General features: G+C 46.2%; 1 long non-coding RNA gene across 1 annotated transcript in view; it reads left to right on the top strand.

Moving 5' to 3' along the window:
• The first annotated feature begins 1,810 nt into the window (after nt 1-1,810).
• Nucleotides 1,811-14,826, top strand: part of LOC130681753 (uncharacterized) — a 32,063-nt gene continuing 19,047 nt past the window's right edge. Inside the window, exons 1-2 of the long non-coding RNA XR_008995013.1 lie at nt 1,811-2,218; nt 13,061-13,218. This is a non-coding gene — a long non-coding RNA (uncharacterized LOC130681753). The remainder of the gene's footprint in view (nt 2,219-13,060; nt 13,219-14,826) is intronic.

Here is a 14,826-nt window from a genome sequence, read left to right on the forward strand (position 1 = left end):
AACACTACAAGGGCAGTAATTTACAAGGTGGCTCCCCTCCACCTCGCCCCCCTCCTCAACCCAAACAAAAAAACACTCCCTTGGTTTCCCCATGCTGCTGAGCACCGAGCACCAGGTCCCAAGGTTCACACCCTAAACTCCCTCCCCCTTGCCTGCTCGCTTGAGGTACACATACGAATGTTACAGATAAGGAAGCAGAAAGGTATAAATTGCTCCCTTTTCTTATGTTCAGGGCTCAGACTTTTTGGGAGAATACTCCCCTCTGAGCCCACCTGTGTGAAATAAAGCCTCAACACTCCAAGACCTCTGAGTGCCGCTTGGTTTTTTCCATCGGTGATACAGTCCAGGCTTTTTTTCAGTATTTTCCGTAACATTTGGTTCCCTGACCGGGATACCCAAACGCGCTGGCCCTTTGTTGCCACCGGTTTGGGGCAACAGCTGGGCGATGATGGAACAGGAGATCGCAACGGAGAAAGCGCACCCTGCCTGACCTTTTGGCAGTCTCCCACCCGGTCTCCCTGGGCCAGCCCTGCTCCGCTGTTCCTGCCGGACTCAAGGAGGCTTGGCAGGTGAGGATCTGGTTCTGACACTGAATCCGGTAAGGCCCCGGGGCCCCTGACCCAGCCAGTCCCACCCATTGGGGTGGAAGGGGAGCCTGATCACCTCCTGGGAGACTTATTAGAAGTCTCACAGGTAGACATTCCCAGGGGGGAAATGTTTAAACTCTGGTCTGCCTGGGTGTGTGTGTGTGTGAGTGAGTGTGCAGGGCAGCTGAAGTCATTCAGTCTGCACAGAATCTGTGATTCCATGGCCTGCGCTACAGAATCTGCATGGGCCCTCACCCACTTTCACGGTCAGCCATCAGGGCATATCAGTGATTCAGCTTCAGCTGACTTGGCCTGGGACTTATACAGGTGCACCTTAGCCAAGGCTGGCCAAAGTCTCTGCGAGGAGTATGAGTGGACGGGCATCTGACTGGTCTCCTCTCTAGAGGAGGCACCCCACCCTTGTCTTTGTCGCGGCACCATCCACGGACACGTCATGGGGTCAGGGCATAGTAAACCCACAGTCCTTGACACTATGATCAAAAATTTCAGAAAGAGATTTTCAGAAAACAACAGAGTAAAATTAACTCCTGGCAGGTTGAAAACCATGTGTGAATCTGTATTGCCAGCCTTTAGTGTAGGGTGGCCTCCAGAAGGAACCCTAGATGTCCCAACAATCTGCTGAGTGTGGCGGGTCATCCCTAGAGATCCAGGTCATCCTAATCAGTTCCCATACTTTAATTCCCAGTTAGAAACTGCCCTGACTCTTCCCCCTTGGGTGCAATTCGCTTGCAACAGGCAAGGACAGAGTAGGTTCTTAGTTGCCTCAACAAAGAAGCCTGCAAAGAAACAACAGACGCCAGAGCCTCCTCACATTTTTACTGGTGGCCCAGAGGAAAAGCTAATATTGCCCCTGCATTATGTGCCTCCAAGACTGTCAGCAGCAGCCCCTGGTCCCTGATACCTCGTCGCCATCAGCCTCCCTGCCAACTTCAGACCAGTGAACCCACTTCCCCCTGAACCAGCAGCCTGACTGCACCCTTAGCTGGGAGCAGATGCCCTTCAGATGCCAGCACAAGAGATGCAGGGCCTAAAAGACATAATAAGTATAGGACCATCCAGCCCAGCCAGTCCATGTTTTACTGTCAATCCTCCACAACTGAAACCCTGTCAAAAAAGCCATAAGTGAAAGGGCAAGCTCCCAGATTCTATTTTAGCCAACTGAGACCCGGATCCTACCTCAGCCAATTGGGAACGGATCCTATTTCACCCATTTGGAGCTTGGTCTCTCTCCCCTCCAGTCAGCAAGAAGTACACCCACCACCCCTGGACCCTGCCAATTGACCAAAGCCACAACTCATCCCCCCCAACTACCCCCAGACCCAGCCAATCAGCCAGGGCCACGACCATCACCCCCCCAAACCGCCCTGGAAACCCATAAAACCTTTGTTCTGGGGAAAACGCGCTCTCTTTCTCTGGCACCTGGCCACTGTGTTGGCACGGGTGTGAGATTGAGCTCGGGCTAGCTTGAATAAAGGCTCTTTGCTTTTGCATCCATGTTGGCTCCTTGGTGGTCTCCTTGGGATTCACGACTTTGGGCACAACATTTGGGGGCTCGTCTGGGATCCCAGAGACCCCCAGGACGCCCGACCCGGAAAGCCCTGTGCCGGCTGGTGAGTGCACTCAGTTATCTGTCTTTGTCTGACTGTGTCTCACTGTTTTTGTTTGCGAACAAGCCTGTATAAGCCTGTAGGAGCTCCAATCTGTATCAGGGTCAGCATTGACTTAGGCAGACGCGCTGGCGGGTCACCGACCTGGGGTCTTGGGAGACATCCCTTGCCCCCGTCTGGAGGACAAGGTCCTCATCTGTGAGGAAAGTCGGCTGCTGCTGCAGTCTAACAGGCCCTCAACTTACTTTCAGTTTTGCCTCTGCGGCCGTGGCATTCTTCTCTGTAGGCGCCTGTTTGTTATTTGTCGTGTTTGTCTTAGTCTTGTTGACGGAAGAAATGGGACAGAATCAGACGACCCCTTTCTCTCGTGACAGACCATTTTTCTCAGACCTTAGGGAGAGAGCAGTGTGGTGCAGCAGCGTGGTGCCTTTTGTTGTGGAGGATCCGTTCAGCCTGTTGCTTTGGGGGAGGGTCAGGATGTTTAGAGATAAGGTGGGATAAACCCAGTCAAGCCCCAGGCAAGCCCAGGCATAATTCTCACTGGCTTATGTGCTTGGGACCTTGGGGCAAATGAAGAATAAATTACTATATTCTTACAGATATAGTCGTACTATGTGAAATTAAAGCAAGTGAATCTTGATATCAAGTACACAGCAAAATTAGAATTTTGTTTCCAGTTATAAAACAAAGTATTCTTTAACTGTTAGTCTGCTCTTAATGTTGAAAGATTGCAAAAGGTTCTCTAATTGTTTTATCAAAGCAGTTTCTCATGCTTAAAGTCTCAGTGAGTTGCTGGAATATTTTTTTTTAAATGGAATCTTAATATTAAAAAGACTAAAAGCTGTTAGGGTCCAGGACTCCAGGGTTTCCCTAGAGAACAAACTACACGGACACGGAGATGTAAATCCAAGCAAAGCCTTTATTCAGCCAGCAAGCTGGGGCCGACAGCACCTCCCCTGACACGCAGGCCGAGTCCGAGCTGCCGACCCCTAGGCAACTTTAGGCATGGATTATATAGGGTTTTCACAGCCGTTGCACCGATGCCCCCGCATTTCTACAACCAATAATTTTAAAACACATTCTATATATTCTATATTTTAACCAATGGAGTTGAAACGAGAATGCCTCGGTTACCTAACCGCTTCCCGTAATCTCTAGCTCACACAAGCGTGTCTACGTGATTTATCATGGGTTATGTCCCGAGGCTACTGCTCACCTCTGGTTATCTAACTTAGGGCAGGCATGTTAGCTTCGGGCAGTTTCTACGAAAACTGGGTGGCTCTTGCTCTAGGGTCAAGTTAAGTTTTATTAGTTCTTTTTCCTAACTCTTGATGCTCCCTACATTCCCTTACAAAGCTAAAGTTTGTTAACAACTGGGTAACCTTTATTTGCCTTTGAAATATTTTGTCATCATTCTGGTTAAATAGATAATTGTAGCTTCATAGCAATCTATAATCCTATTTAAGCAAGTGCCAAAAAACAAAATTAAATTCAAAAAGGTGCTTTTACCTCTAGTTAACTCTGATATTTTCCAGAGGGCCCCTGGAACATGTCAGAGGAATTTTTTTCTCATTGGAGAAAGTATTTGACTAATTTGGCTTATTTATCTGATATATACTTACCTGCTTAATTACCTGGAAAGCACTGTCAAAGGGAATGATGCTAAACTTTGTTACTGAATGTTTTGTTACAAAAATATCCAAGTTTCCTTATGTCAACTGTCTTATAGTAAGGTCTCATCAGATCTTTAGCCATTGTCATTTGTAAGTCTTTTGTCATTTATAGTCACTGTTTTATTACTCCTAAACTACTAGTAAAGAACTAGATTTCAGCAACACAGGCATTGGTTACATAAGATTAAGTGAACTAAGGAAGATGGTTTTGTGACTTTTTGTTTCAGATGCTGCTGATAAAGTGCTTTAAGCTTTTTCTCTTAAGCTGACAAGTTTAGTAAATGACTATCTTTATAAGCAGAATTGAAACATTTATCTTTCTCTCTACCTGATCTCTCCAGAATTTAAAAACTTTCAGTGATTATTTTTATATTTTATGGCAGTATGTTTATTTGCATAAGTTCAATAAGAACCTGCATTCCTTCTAAGAGGACCAATTAAAAACACTGGTTATACTACCAAGGCTTTGACTGGAATGTCATACCTGAGAGACATGTGCATAAGCTCAGATATGAACAACTTTAAGGAAATAAGATTGACTTTATAAAGCCAACAAAGCCCCTTGGAAGAACTGGCCTGGTACCTTGCTTACATGGTTCCTAGCAGTCTTACCAGGTGAGTAAGGAAGATCAGTTCCTGGCAGGTTCAGGAACCTCAAGATGTTTCAGGGACCTCAAGAAGAAAAGAATTCACCCGAATCTACAGGTACTGAAGGCACAACCTGATGGCAAGTCTGGCTTGGCTGTATGGCCTCAAGAGGCCTTTGAAAGTTCAATCTGAAATTCCTTACAAGAAGTTCCAGTAAAGCCCATTTAAAAGAGCCTATGTAAATCAATTGCTCTTCTTGCTGCACTTATGCAAATAATCAAGCCAACTGTTAATTATTTTCTTAACCTGGTTACTTCTAATAAAAATGAGTGTGATTTTAGAGAAAAGTATTGTTTCAATAACGCAGCTTTATCCATGCTGAATCCTAATACTAGTCATTGGAACATAAACTAGATCCAGAATTCCAGCTTCTTCAAAATATCTAGCTATGTTTTAGTTTTCTCCTATCATTGCAATTAAAATTTTACTATTTCTAGTTCTCATATTCAACCATGCATTCTTAATCTCATCAAGTTTGTCCTTCCAGAATGAAAAGTCCAACTCCAGATGTTGCTACATAACCTAATAACACAATTTGTTTTATCTTGCCTAGAAGCCACAGAACTGCAAATAGTAATAGAAATGAAACCCAGAATAGAAGCGCCAACCTTCTGAGGCCCTCTCAACTGACCAGTGATGGAGACCTAGCTGCACCCTTTACTGCACCCCTTTCTCAGCACGAAGCAGCCAGAGCGGTCATCACCCCTTTTCCCTAGCAGCAGCTAGGGTCTCTATCTGTAGAGGGGAGAATGAGACAGGGACCATAGGCTTAGGTAGTATAAAGAGCCTCTGAAGAAAGCAAGGCAGGATATTTGCAATCAGAGCAACGTAACTACATGCTGGAAACCCCCCTCCTACTAAAACTATGTTGAACATTAAGCTCTAGAATCATTCTTCAGTGAGATCAGTTAATGTTCCCCAGATAAAGAAGAGTAGCACATGTTTTATTATGCTAATCATTTGTAATCGTGTATAAGATTCACTTTAGCATACTAAAAGGCCCAGGCCTACGTGCTGTCTTTCCTCCTTCTGATCTAAGTAATTTTGCAAGCTGAGCAACTGACTTAGCATGCAGACCCAGCTGTAGATGGCATAGTAAAAGGCAGGATTCTTTAGCAAATATACAATATCTCAGCCCACCTTAGAGGCTGGGCACGCAGTCTTTTAATGTGCGCCTGGACCAAGGCGCCAGTGTCCCAGAGAGAAATCAAGGTAGGAGATTATCTTTAATCAAGGACCCCTTGCCATCCTACTCCTTTTACTAACCCTTAGGCCCTGTATCATCAACAGGCTGGTCCAGATTGTCAGAGACCACATGGGGGCCGTCCAACTGATAGTCCTCCTTGCTCAATACAAGCCCCTAGTAATCTTGTTACTCCTGCTTACCTGATAACTTATGAAAGATAGAATTAATACAGTCAAGATAACAGTGCTAAGACAACAGTATCAGCCTTTATCTCCTTACAACTGCAAAACCTTATTAGACTCATGATTGGGTCCCTTAGGATCCAGAGAAAGGGGGGAATGAAAGGGCAAGCTCCCAGATTCTATTTTAGCCAATTGGGACCCGGATCCTACCTCAGCCAATCGGACCTGGATCCTATTTCACCCAATCGGAGCTTGGTCTCTCTCCCCTCCAGTCAGCAAGAAGTACACCCACCACCCCTGGACCCTGCCAATTGACCAAAGCCATGACTCATCCCCCCCCAACTACCCCCAAACCCAGCCAATCAGCCAGGGCCACGACCATCACCTCCCCAAACCGCCCTGGAAACCCATAAAACCTTTGTTCTGGGGAAAACGCGCTCTCTTTCTCTGGCACCTGGCCACTGTGTTGGCACGGGTGTGAGATTGAGCTAGGGCTAGCTTGAATAAAGGCTCTTTGCTTTTGCATCCGTGTTGGCTACTTGGTGGTCTCCTTGGGATTCGTGACTTCGGGCACAACAATAAGCCCTGGTTGATCTTATGTAATCCCTCTTCCAAAAAAATCAGCCAAATTGAAAACTGTCAACAGCTTCTCAGTATCCTGTTCACAATAGAAGAGAAGAAGCAGCTGGTGTCCTTGGTCAGGGTACATAGGCTGACATTGCTGTCCCCGAGGAGCACCCTAAGAGGTACTTCACCCCTGAGGGACAGCACTAGATCCACCGATATCAGGACGCCCTCCTCCAGATCAAAGCTGGGTCCAAAAAGCCTATGAACATGACTAAAGTTTTTTCAGTCGCTCAACAGCCAGAAGAGTCTCCTGGAGACTATTATGAGAGACTGTGTGAAACTTATCACATCTACACCCCTTTCAACTCTGTGTCACAAAGGAGCCAGCAGATAGTAAACACCACATTTGTAGCCCAAGCTGCCGCAGACATCAGATGAAAACTCCAAAAGCTTAAATGCTTCACTAAGATAACTGAAATTGCCAAAAAAAAAATATCTAAACAGAGAAGTTCAGGCTGACAGAGAGGCAAAAAGAAAAATAAATAAAAAGGCAAGTCTCCTGGCAGCTGTCCTGAAAGAGACGGATGGGCAGAAGGCAGAGAGAGGCCAGCCACCTAGAGGGGGGAAGCCCAGGACCCCCGTAGCCAGAGACCAGTGAGCTTACTGTAAAAAGAAAAGGGAGGGGGAAGGCATTAGAAAGATGAATGCCCCAAATGAGGCAAAGCCCCAAAGCCCAGTTGCTGCCAGGAAGAGCCCCGTGAGGAAAGGCTCATTAGCCTGGCAGGAGCAGACTCAGACTGACAAGGAATGGGCTCTCTTGCACTTAGCCCCCGTGAGCCCACGGTCAGAATGAAAATGAAAAGCCAAAGCATGACTTTTATATTTAACACAGGGGCATAACACTCTGTGGTCACCCTCCCTGTAGCCCTCTTCAGTGAAAAAGACTGCAACTACTTTTGGTGAAAGAGTATCTCACCAAGACCCTCCTTACCCAGGACAACTCAGAAGACACGGGCCCACGCAAGAGATTGTTTTATCTGAAAGAGAAAGTAGGACAGTGGGACAGAGAGACACAGAGAGCAGAGAAAAAAGCGGGAGAGAGAGACAGAGAGAGCAGCGGGACAGAGAGACAGAGAGACAGAAGAGAGAGAGAGCAAGCAGCAGCATGGTGCAGAGAGTTGTGCCTTTTATTGTGGTAGATCCTCTTGGCCTGTTGCCTTGAGGAGGGTCGTGATGTTTAGAGATAAGGTGGGGCAGGTCCAGGCATCATTCTCACCGGCTTATGTGCTTGGGACCATGGGGCAAAAGGAGGATAATTTGTATATTCTTACAATAGAATTCTTTGGGGACATATGTGTAGGCAGAAAACAACCTGTAGGGCAAAGGGAATCCTTGATGGTGCAATCTTTTGGACTGTCTGAAAAAGAAGAAAGGCCTGTGGTGTTGGGGAAGACAGGTCTGGTGAGAGAATAAGTGTTGAGACCAGGGTTAACAATTCTGAAGCCTGACACATGGCGGTTATAAAGGAGGTCTTAGTGAGACAGGGACCATAGATGTAGTCAGGGCCTCCGGAGGAGGCAGGGTGGGATATTTGCAGTCAGAGCAATGTAACTACATACATGGAAACCCCCCTACTAAAACTTTATGTTAAACATTGAGCTCTAGAATCATTCTTCAGTGAGGTCAGTTAATGTTCCCCAGATAAAGAAGAGTAGCACATGTTTTATTATGCTAATCATTTGTAACCATGTGTAAGATTCACTTTAGCATGCTGAAAGGTCCAGGTCTATGTGCTGTTTTTCCTCCTTCAGATCTGACAAGGTGATTTTGCAAACTGAGCAACTAACTTAGCATGGAGACCCAGCTGTAGACGGCATAGTAAAAGGCAGGAAGAATTCCACCTTAAAGATAAGATTGCATTTTAACACCCAGGAAGTTCAAGAGGCAAGATTCTTTAGCAAGTACACAATACCTCAGCTCACCTTGGGAGCTGGGCAGGCAGCCTTTTGATATGCTCCCAGACCAAGGCACTGGTGTCCCAGAGAGAAATCAAGGCAGGAAATTCCTTACAGTTAAGTTAATTTTTAATATTCAGGGACAACTTAACAAGTTCCCACCCCTAAGTTTTTTCATTATCTCAAAAAATCCTCAACTGCCTATAAAACCCCCTAGACAACGCACCACTATGGACTCTCTTGTCCCCTCCTGGTGTGAGCTGGAAGCTCTGTCCTTTCACTTTATCTCTAAATAAAAGCCTGTACTTGCTCTCCTACCTTGACTGTTTGTGAAGCTCATTCTTTGGCTTCGCAAACAAGAATCCCGGCATCAGAGGCAGGCATTCTAATCGAGTGTCAGTCACCCTGGAACACCCTCCTTCTGCCAGTCAAAAGGCCAGGAGGAGGGCACCAGCCTGTTCAAGTCCTGTGAACCATTAATAGAGAGACTGTTTCTTTAAACCCAGTGGTCCAAAACCCGCACACCATCCTCAGCAAGATCCCAGAGTCTGCCAAATAGTTCACTTGCACAGACATAAAGATGCCTTTCTCCACCTCTGGCTGGCCCCCCAAAGCCAGCTCTTATTTGTCTTTGAATGGACTGAACTGGATAAGGGCACAGTGCAGTTAACATGGATGTGGCTTCCACAAGAGTTCAAGAACTCACCCACCCTCTTTAGAGAGGCATTGGCTGCAGACCTTGCCAGTTTTCCGAGAGATGCCACATGCTGAGACCTCCTGCGTTATGTAGATGACCTCCTCCTTGCCAGTGACACCCAGGAAAATTGTGCAAAAGGCACAAAGGCCCTCCTGCAACTCCTGTCAGACTCAGGATACTGAGCCTCATAAAAAAAGGGCACAAATCTGCCAAGAGCAAGTCCGGTACTCAGGCTTCCTCCTCACCCAGGGAGAAAGGGCACCAAGGCCAGAGAAGAAAAAAGTCATTAACTCCTTGCCCCAGCCCAGGACGAGGGGGGGGCATGTGAAAGTTTCTAGTGACCTCCAGGTTCTGCAAAAATCTGGATTCCTGGATTCTCAGCAATGGCAAGGCCCCTCTGCCATTGGGGGGCCAGACTGAAAGCCCCTGCCTGGACAAAAGAGGCAAGAGCCACCTTCCTGGAAATAAAAACTGCTTCAGAACAGGCACCAGCCCTAGGCCTGTGAGATGTGAAAAGGCCCTGCAATCTCTTCACTACATAATAAAGGTAGCAATTCTGCATTGCAAAGAACATCAAAAAGAAAACAACCCTACAGCACAGGGAAATGGGATGGCAGATGAAGCTGCCAAAGCAGCAGCCAGTAAGGAGGCAAGGAGAGCTCCTTCCCTCACTGTGGCCCTAACACCCTGGTAGGGCCCCTCCACCCAGGTTCACTGAAAAGGAGAAAGACTGGAGCCACTTTAACTGACAACGGATGGTGGAAGTTGCCAGACAGATGTATCTTTGTCCCAGCTGCAACCAGGAGGCAACTAGTCAGCAAATACAACCAGCTCACCCACCTGGGAAAACTGCACTGGAGGCCCTCATCAAAAAGGAATACTACATCAGCCAGTTGCCAGCACTATGCCGAGCAGTGAGTAGACAGTGTGTAACTTGTGCCAGAAATAATACTCGGTCTGCACCACGACTTCCACCTGGTGTCCAAAGAATGGGAGTTGCCCCGTTTGAAGACGTTGAGATAGACTTCACAGATGTCCAGCCAAGCTTGGGACTCAGATACCTCCTAGTAATATTGTGTATGTATTCTGACTGGGTCGAAGCCTTCCCAACCAGAACAGAATGGAGCCGGGAGGTAGCCAAAATCCTCATGAGAGAAATTGTGCTCTGGTTTGGCCTACCGTCCACAATCCACAGTGACAATGAGTCTGCCTTTGTAGCAGATGAAGTGCAAATGTTAACTAAATTCCTCAATATTACCTAGAAACTTCACACTGCATACAGGTCACAGAGTTCAGGAAAAGTAGGGCGAATGAACTGTACCCTCAAATAAGCCCCAGTACATTCCTTCCAGGCTAGGGACTCAGTCTGAGTTAAAGATTGGAAAGAAGACCCCATCAAACCTCAATAGACTGGCCCCCACATTATTGTTCTAACTACTCCTACTGCCCTCAAGCTTGCAGGCATCACTCCAAGAGTCCGTCATTCCAGAGTGAAAAAAGCCTGTCATCCTGACAAGTTAGCACATCAGCAGGAGGCCCAGCCAGACCTCCAGATCCTCTCCACCTCCAACAATTGCCCTCTGACTAATAGACACCTGCGTGCCGTAGATCCTGGCTCTCGTCGGAGTGGTGTCTTTTACTCTGGGCATTGGACTCTGAGCTGTTAGACCCCTGGACTGGACTATTCCTCAAAAAGGTTGCCCTTTCTATTGTCTATTGGGTAATCATTAAGTTATTTTACTGTGCTTACCTGTCTCTCCTAGCTGGACCCAAGTCTCAGCCTGCATTTCCGAAGTACCTCTCTGTAATGTTTAATTGTACAAAAGTTATAAAGTGCGTAGTGGGCTAAAGGGAGCTACGTCCTTTTCCCCAGTGAGATTTCCTAGGCTGAACAAACTGCCCCTTAAAGATCCCTGCTCTAGTCAGGCTCAGTAGAGCTGGATCAGCTGCAGTAGACACAGCAGCTCTAATAAAGAGACTTAGGGCTCGCTGCCCTAACAGAGAAAGCGGATCAAGATTTAGAGCAGATCAAGATTTAGAGCAGCTTGAAACCACCATGATTCAGCTGCAAGATCAGATTGATTCCCTGGCTAAAGTGGTGCTGCAAAATTGTAGAAGTCTGGACCTCCTGTTCATGTCACAGGGAAGCTTATGTATAGCCCTTAAAGAGGATTGTTGTTATTATGCAAATAAGTCTGGCATAGTTAAGAGTTATCTAGCCAAAGTAAAAGAAAACATCCAGCATAGGAATAAAATGTTAGAAAATAAAAGGTCTTAGTTCCAGGGATGGTTTGAGTAGAATCCATGGCTAACAACTCTTCTAACTGGCCTTGCTGAGCCAGCGATTCTGCTGTTCTTTAAACTATTAGTGGAACCCTGTATATTTAACTGGCTCATTAACTTTATCAAGGAATGTGTTTCCTCCATACAGCTCATGTATATGCAGAGCCACTGTGACCCTGTCATAAGCCAAGGAGATGATGCCCCCTAAAATGAAGTGTTTGAAGGGGCATCAGAGGGTGGAATGATAGGGAAAATTTACAAGGACAGCAACCTAGCAGGTGGCTCCACTCTGTCTCAAACCCCTCCCTCCTCAACATAACACTACAAGGACAGTAATTTATGAGGTGGCTCCCCTCCACCTCGCCCCACTCCTCAACCTAAACAAAAAAACACTCCCTTGGTTTCCCCGTGCTGCTGAGCACAGGGTCCCAAGGTTCGCTCCCTAAACTCCCTCCCCCTTGCCTGCTCACTTGAGGTGCACATAGGAATGTTACAGATAAGGAAGCAGAAAGGTACAAATTGCTCCCTTTTCTTATGCTCGGAGCTCAGACTTTTTGGGAGGTAACTCCCCTCTGAGCCCATGGTGTGAAATAAAGCCTCAACACTCCAAGACCTCTGAGTGCCGCTAGTTTTTTCCATCGGTGATCCAGTCCAGGCTTTTTTTTCAGTATTTTCCGTAACAACATCACTTATTCCACCCTAACCTCCAATCTTTACAATGCTTTCTCAAAACTTACCTGCCTCTTTCTCATTCAGAAACTGCCTTCCTCAAAACACTCACCACTTCCTGCGAGATCTGTCAACTCACCTTCTCGACCACCCACCTTTCCTACACATCAAGCACGAGGGCTCATTCCCGGGACTGATTGGCAGCTCAACTTTACTCACATGCCCCCAGTAAAATGCCACCGATATCTTTTAGTACTGGTGGACACATTTTCATGATGGGTTGAGGACTTTCCCACAACTAACAAATGAGCCCAGACTGTCTCCAATGTCCTACTGTCTGAAATTATCCCACGCTTTGGGATACCTACTTCCTTACAATCAGACAATGGCCCCGAGTTTATCTCTCAAATCTTCCAAGTAACCACTAAGACCCTCAATATTCCATTGCATTTTCACATCCCCCATCACCCACAGTCCTCAGGTAAGGTGGAAAGAACCAATAGAACCCTCAAATCTATCCTTACTAAATTATCCCTGGAGCTCCACCGTGACTGGATAAAACTCCTCCCCTTGGCCCTACTTCGACTCCAGGCCTTGCCAAAATCACCTGCTACACTTTCTCCTTTTGAACTCATGTATGGCTGCCCCGTGCTTCCTCCAGGTCTCAACTCTGCACCTCCTATCCTTCCTCCTCATCTAGTCAATACTTTACTTCAACACATTCACTCTCTACTCAGGTCCCACACTGACCACTATACACAAAACCTCAAGACCCCACTTCTACTTTTTATCCCCAGGAGACTCTGTGCTCCTATCCCCGCCACACCAAGCAACACCATCCCTAACTCCCATATGGCAAGCACCATACACAGTAATCCTTTCCATGCCAACTGCAGTTAAACTCCAGGTCTTCCCCATTGGATAAACAACTCCCACCTTAAGCCATTTGTCTCACCTTATTCCCCTCCCACCAAATCTCCCACAGGTTCCTACTCCTCCACCTTGACGGGACCTCTTTCCTCATTTCGTGATGCTCATCTCCACTTCCACTCATCACTGAAGAAGTTTCTGCCAGCATGGAGTTCTAATGATGCCAGGGTTCTTGTTTGCTGAGCCAAAGAACGAGCTTCACAAACAGTCAAGGTAGGAGAGCAAGTACAGGCTTTTATTTAGAGATAAAGTGAAAGGACAGAGCTTCCGGCTCACACCAGGAGGGGACAAGAGAGTCCATAGTGGTGCGTTGTCTAGGGGGTTTTATAGGCAGTTGAGGATTTTTTGAGATAATGAAAAAACTTAGGGGTGGGAACTTGTTAAGTTGTCCCTGAATATTAAAAATTAACTTAACTGTAAGGAATTTCCTGCCTTGATTTCTCTCTGGGACACCAGTGCCTTGGTCTGGGAGCATATCAAAAGGCTGCCTGCCCAGCTCCCAAGGTGGGCTGAGGTATTGTGTACTTGCTAAAGAATCTTGCCTCTTGAACTTCCTGGGTGTTAAAATGCAATCTTATCTTTAAGGTGGAATTCTTCCTGCCTTTTACTATGCCGTCTACAGCTGGGTCTCCATGCTAAGTTAGTTGCTCAGTTTGCAAAATCACCTTGTCAGATCTGAAGGAGGAAAGACAGCACATAGGCCTGGACCTTTCAGCATGCTAAAGTGAATCTTACACATGGTTACAAATGATTAGCATAATAAAACATGTGCTACTCTTCTTTATCTGGGGAACATTAACTGATCTCACTGAAGAATGATTCTAGAGCTCAATGTTTAACATAGACTTTTAGTATGGGGGTTTCCATGTATGTAGTTACATTGCTCTGACTGCAAATATCCCACCCTGCCCCCTCCGGAGGCCCTCACTCTATTCTGACTACATTTATTGTCCCTGTCTCATTCCCCCCTCTACAGATAGAGACCCTCGCTGCTGCCAGGGAAAGGGGGCGATGACCGCTCTGGCTGCTTCATGCTGAGGGGGGGTGCAGTAAGGGGCACAGCTAGGTCTCCATCAGTGGACGGTTGAGAGGGCCTCGGAAGATGGGCACTTTTATTCCAGGTTCCATTTCTATTACTATTTGCAGTTTTGTGGCTTCTAGGCAAGATAGAACAAATCATGTTATTAAGTTATGTAGCAATATCTCGAGTTGGATTTTCCATTCTGGAAGGACAAACTTGATGAGATTAAGAATGCATAGTTAAATATGAGAACTAGAAATAGTAAAACTTTAATTGAAATGATAGGAGAAAACTAAAACCTCTGGGAAATCATAGCCAGATATTTTGAAGAAGCTAGAATTCTGGACCTAGTTCATGTCTCAATGACTAGTACTAGGATTTAGTATGGACAAGGCTGTATTATTGAAACAATACTTTTCTCCAAATTCACCCTCATTTTTATTAGAAGTAACCAGATTAAGAAAATAATTAACAGTTGGCTTGATTATTTGCATAAGTGCAGCAAGAAAAGCAATTGATTACATAGGCTCTTTTAAATGTGCTTTGCTGGAACTTTTTGTAGGGAATTTCAGATTGAACTTTTAAAGGCCTCTTGAGGCCAGAAAGCCAAGTAAGACTTGCCATCAGGTTTTGCCTACAGTACCTGTAGATTTGGGTGAATTCTTTTCTTCTCAAGGTCCCCAAGACATCCGGAGGTTCCAACACTTGCCAGGAAGTGACCTTCCTTACTCACCTGGTAAGGCTGCTGGGAACCCTGTAAGCAAGGTACCAGGCCAGTTCTTCCAAGGGGCTTTTTTGGC

The sequence above is a fragment of the Manis pentadactyla genome, chromosome X (assembly GCF_030020395.1).
Source record: "Manis pentadactyla isolate mManPen7 chromosome X, mManPen7.hap1, whole genome shotgun sequence".
Lineage (NCBI taxonomy): Eukaryota > Metazoa > Chordata > Mammalia > Pholidota > Manidae > Manis > Manis pentadactyla.